Source organism: Pseudophryne corroboree, chromosome 5 (assembly GCF_028390025.1).
Source record: "Pseudophryne corroboree isolate aPseCor3 chromosome 5, aPseCor3.hap2, whole genome shotgun sequence".
NCBI classification, from domain to species: domain Eukaryota; kingdom Metazoa; phylum Chordata; class Amphibia; order Anura; family Myobatrachidae; genus Pseudophryne; species Pseudophryne corroboree.
In genome coordinates, this window is record NC_086448.1 from 578,522,042 (window position 1) to 578,527,551 (window position 5,510).

The window sequence follows — 5,510 nt, forward strand, 5'->3', positions numbered from 1 at the left end:
ACTAAAGATTAACATCCCAGAGATGAAAGGGAGTTTCTCCATAACCAATGGCTGGTAGACCTGGATAAAACAGAACAGACTGACCCTAAACAGATAGCTTTAGTTTCTATATAATTGATCTGTTAATGCTTAGATATGGGAGATAGACAGACAGACAGACAGAATATATCCTGCCTGGTTGCAGTCCCTGTTGTTGTGAAATGTTGTTACTGGGTTGCCATGACATCTCCAATCTGGAGCTACAGTATGTAGCATATTGGAATGTTACACTTTCCCAGACCAAAAAATGTGAGGTTGGGAAGCTCCTGTAGTGACATCTAGCATGAAAGGCTGGAAAAGATGCTGTAGTTCATGCTTGTGATAACAGCTTTAAAGCTAACATGTTTTCCTGCTATAACATGAACATCATTCTTGTAGAGAAATAATAATGTAGTGCTATTCAGTAGCCATTTTTTAAATCAAAATGGTAGAAAGCTTGGTTTGCATTTTTACATAATGATTTTGATCAATCTTCCTTGTTTTATTCAGTACACCTAAATCCTTATCCTGATATTAAAATTTCATAACCTTATACACATCTGAAATTGTGCTAAAAATGCTTCATAATACATAGATTGCTCCACTCATGCCAAATATTATTAAACAATCTGTTATAATGTTAACATGGTTGAAAGGAAGAGGCACAGCCATTCATTCATTGCACTGTATCAATATAGAAACAAATGCATTTGTTAGCTATGTGTGTGCTGCTACTGTACCTGTAACAAGTTAGTACAACCAAAATGTTATTATTATTATTATTATTATTCTTTATTTATATGGCACCACAAGGGTTCCGCAGCGCCCAATTACAGAGTACATAAACAAATAATCAAAACAGGAAAACAGTAACTTACAGTTGACGACAATATAGGACAAGTACAGGGTAAATAAACATAGCTACATCAGCAGATGACACTGGAATAAGTATCAGGTGGCAGAAGACTGCTGGATTTGGTACAGTTGAAGATTATTTAAAGTAAGAAAAAGGATAAGCACATGAGAGAAGAGGGCCCTGCTCATGAGAGCTTGCATTCTAAAAGTTATGGCACCTTCATGGTAACCAATGTCTTGTCATACTGCCTAAGCAATGGTAATTATTCAAACATTATAACTGTTGTTTATTCAAAATCTAGATGTTAGCTAACAGTTTCATAATCATACTTTGGTACACATATATTTTTTGTCATAGTTAAAGCCGACCTAATTTTTGATGTTGATGCTGTGGATGTTTGGATGTTTTGAAATGTTGATGTTTTCGGTGTTTTAATAGAATATACCATTGACAAGTTACAGAACTGTGGTAAAGTACCTAAATGTTGACCAGATAATAGATGGTAGTAAAGTTAGTTCACGGGGAACACAGAACTTTGAATTTCTGTTACAATAAAGTCAAAGAGCTGCAGTCTATAAATACATCAGAGCAGCAGCAGCAGTGGTTAATAAACTCAGAGCAGATCTAAATGAGACATTTAATTAGTAACAATGGCAAATGAGATACAAATCACCCAAGGACATCTCAAACAACTGCAGATAACAGACAGTAGGTGAATAGGGTCCTGTTACAGCTTCTTAATAAGAAAGAAGTTACACTATATTGGAGCCTAAAATAGATGGTACATTTAAAAAAAATGCAAAGCACTAAATGGCTATGCAGAAAACAGCTTTGGGTACTGTAAAACTAGGTACACACTATACAATACTGGAAAATGGGCAAAACCTTATTATTATATTATTCATACAAATTGGTTAAACACAAATTTAACCAACTTGGATGAACAACTGTTTTTGTCTGTTTTGCAGTGTTTGGGAGCAAATGGTTGATGTCATTTACTCTCATCCATTACCAGATTTTCATTCCAACCAGCCAGATCTGACAGATTATCTGCCAGATAATTGTATTGTGTGAACCTACCTTAACACAATCTGTAGATGGGGATCTAGATCGCCAAAGTATGTTTAAGGCAAAGATGCCCTTTATCAATCTAAGCATGCTGACTTTAGCCGGGTACAGGGTGTAGTATGGTATGCCAGCGGTCGGGCTCCCGGCGACCAGCATGCCGGCGCCGGGAGCCCGACCGCCGGCATACCGACAGTGTGGCGAGCGCAAAGGAGCCCCTTGCGGGCACTGTGGCGCGCTACGCTATTTGTTCTCTCTCCAGGGGGGTCGTGGACCCTCACGAGGGAGAATAGCTGTCGGTATGCCGGGTGTCGGGATCCCGGCGCCGGTATACTGTGCGCCGGGATCCTGACATTCGGCATACTGAAGACCACCCCCGGGTACACACTAGACTACATGCAAATTAAACAATGTCAGTCACAATTTCCCTTAAATTCCCTGGAACTATCGGACAAACAATATTGTGCATACACACTAAGTGATTTTTCAAATGACCAAATGATATACATGAGTCGACACTACCAAATTTTGGTTTTAGCCTAATTTAAATACTGGGCAGGAGTTTCAGGATGGGAGGGCGGGACTTCAGGAGGGGATAAATAGACGGCAGCCATTTTAGCTCTTTGCATTTATGCTCTGTGGCTAGTGAGGTTAGGTTTATACCTGCGGAACGCTGTTACTTTGCTAGATTGCTCTACTTTGTTTTTGGCTTGCCTTAACAAAGTGTGTCTACTTAATTCCCTGGAGGACGGGAGTGTTCAGGGAGTGGCTCTAATGACGGAGGTACTGAATTCATATGGTTTGTAGTTGGTAGCGTACACACTGCATGATTTGCTCCTAGTCATTAGCGACATTTTAGAAATTGAGTTGTATGTACAGACAACAGAGGATGTCGCTAGCGACCTATGGTAGTGTGCATCGCTAGTGATATAGTGCGTACACACTGAACAATTTTCTGAATTTGTCATAAGAAATGGTCATTATCTTCAAATTTGTTTAAAATAACATCTAGTGTGTACCCAGCATTAGCTCTTACCTGGATTATACAATATCTCTCAGATGTTAGTATGGCATTTGAATGGCATAGCTATTCCATATAACAGAGACAACAAATTGACATTCTATTAGTGGCGAAACAAGAGTAGGTGACATGTATATCTATGAATTAGATCCCCATTAGTAAATTATATACCCCTTTTATCAGTAGTAAGTCAAATCATGGTTAACTTATTCATGCAGGGTGTCTTATCGCTGAAAGGTATTAACAGAGAGTCATCAGAGAGGTGTTACGGTATGCTACCTGTCCGCCATGTCTCTGTCATGCCTCTATTGTATCAGCTTAGTACTGCTGCGATGAGTAATACTCTTGTACAGCTGTGTTGCGTATGTGTGAGATCTTAAAAACTGCAAAACCTCTAATTAAAACATGTGGAAGGACCTTCAGTAATGGCAGGACTGCTAAGTTTCCATTGCACCATCCTCAGATGGAGCTACGTCTCAGTGGGCAAGTGACAAAACCCCCAGCTTTTCGCCACTTAGTACACGGTCATGGCACCAGTGTTTTCACAGAAGCCGAAGATACCAGCTGAGAAATCTCTGATTTTTCCTCGGAATGTCTTTTAATGCAGTTTAGAGAAGCAATAATACTGTAACCTTTTTTTCTGCAAAATACAAAAAATATACAAAAAAATCAGGGCATACCGCTCATGATATACATACGACATGCCGGCAGTCGGGATGCTGGCAGTCACATGATTGACGACGGCATCCCGACACTGAATATGCCGACATTGGAGGGGGTAAGTATTTACTCACCTAACCCTAGCCCCTCCCTCCAGGCCCTAACCCTAAGAGAGAAACCCGATACTCACCTTTGGCATCCCGTCTGTCGGTGATCTGGCGCCGGTCTCCTGAGCGGTGTCGGGATTCCGGTGTCGTTCACATGACTGCCAGCATCCTGACAGATGGGATTCTGAACGCATCCCATACCCACAATATTTTCCCCTATTTCTTTAAAATTACCCACATTAGCTAAAAAAGCAACTTTTTACAGTATGTCAAGTTTAATTTATTCATTTCATAGTGAATGCAGCACTAAATGTTTATAATTGTTACTGGTGAAGTAAGATTGCTGATTATTCATGCTTCAACCTACCTATTCTTTTTTTATTGTAGCTGATGATTACTAGAGTGACACTATTTATGATTAAGTTAAAAGTCAGCCTGATTATCAGGAGTGAGGCTTTACGTTTTATTAAATAGAAAGTGAAACCACCCCTGTGACATGTCCTTTATCCAGTATGCATTTGCAAGAAAATTGAAACAGTACCACTCACGCTACAGATCTATGAACCGTGTTTTATGTCTTTGCATTTTAAGGGTCACGTTATTGTTTCTGTGCAGGAGTGTGAATTGCAATGTTCATAAGTTCACCCTGTCTTTGAAATGTGTGATTTATATACATATGCTCTCCTAGCAACACATACTATGGCTGTGTAATGCACTCATCTGCTTTTAAAGTTTGCAAGTGTTAATAAGAAAATCCGGGAAATGTTACCATTTCTGCCTAATGGAAGACCTGGCTCTATTGCGCAGTATTCTCACCTCATAAAAGCTATTCTATTTCTTGATTGATATTTTCATATTTCTGCAAATACATTATTGGAAAATGTTGCTTTCTTCTAATATAGTAAGTAAAAGAGGGATTCACTAGTCCTGAGTCAATGCAAGTACCAAGTACCAAAAAATAACCAAAGAAGGTTCAAAGGAAAGGACTCTTTTGTGGGAGCACTCTTGATTCAGAGGAAAATATTAATAAATTTTCAAAATGACAAATTAATTAGCATGAGTCAAATCCTAGGAGTAACTGTGTGTGAAATACATAGCTATGCGAATTATTGATAATGAATATTCGTGATATTAAATTCACGATTACTAAATTGCCGGAGAGTAGAATTCTGTGATGTCTATGCCGAAAAGGAATCTGCATTTATTGAGATAAATGACCATCATTCATACTGCTAATATCCATTAAGGATTATATAGGTGCAGAAAATAAAATCATTGGTCATGCAAATCCCAATATGACATAAAGTTGAGTGCCACTGTGTCCAATAGTCAACGTTTTTTTGCAGTACCAGAGTGTTCAAAGGAGGTCTCCCTTCCTTGTACTAACCCGGCCTTTCACTGCTTAGCTTCCAAGTTCGGAAGAGATTGGGCATCTCCAGTGAAGTATGACCGCAAATGTTGGTACAACAGTTACATAAGGCTATGAATATGTCATTTAAAAAAATGTCCAAAAACATTGAAACTGATATATTATGCTTTATCCCACTTTTACCAAATGTAGATTCTCTTTAATAGATTTTCATACACTTAAACTATCCACAACTGTATAGATCATTTTCATGTTATAAAAGTTTTTCCATTGTATCAAGCACCAAAACACATGGGGATTTATTTGTCAGGTTGTAAAACTCAACAACTCTGACTGTGTTTATATTTTAAAAAGGCAATGCTTTTTCTAATTAGACATGGCTAGTAAAAGCATTTTGCTTTTAAATATCATACG

General features: G+C 38.5%; 1 pseudogene; it reads right to left on the reverse strand.

The window, feature by feature from the left end:
* Nucleotides 1–5,064: 5,064 nt before the first annotated feature.
* On the reverse strand, nt 5,065–5,184 carry LOC134930741 (5S ribosomal RNA; annotated as a pseudogene).
* Nucleotides 5,185–5,510: the final 326 nt, after the last annotated feature.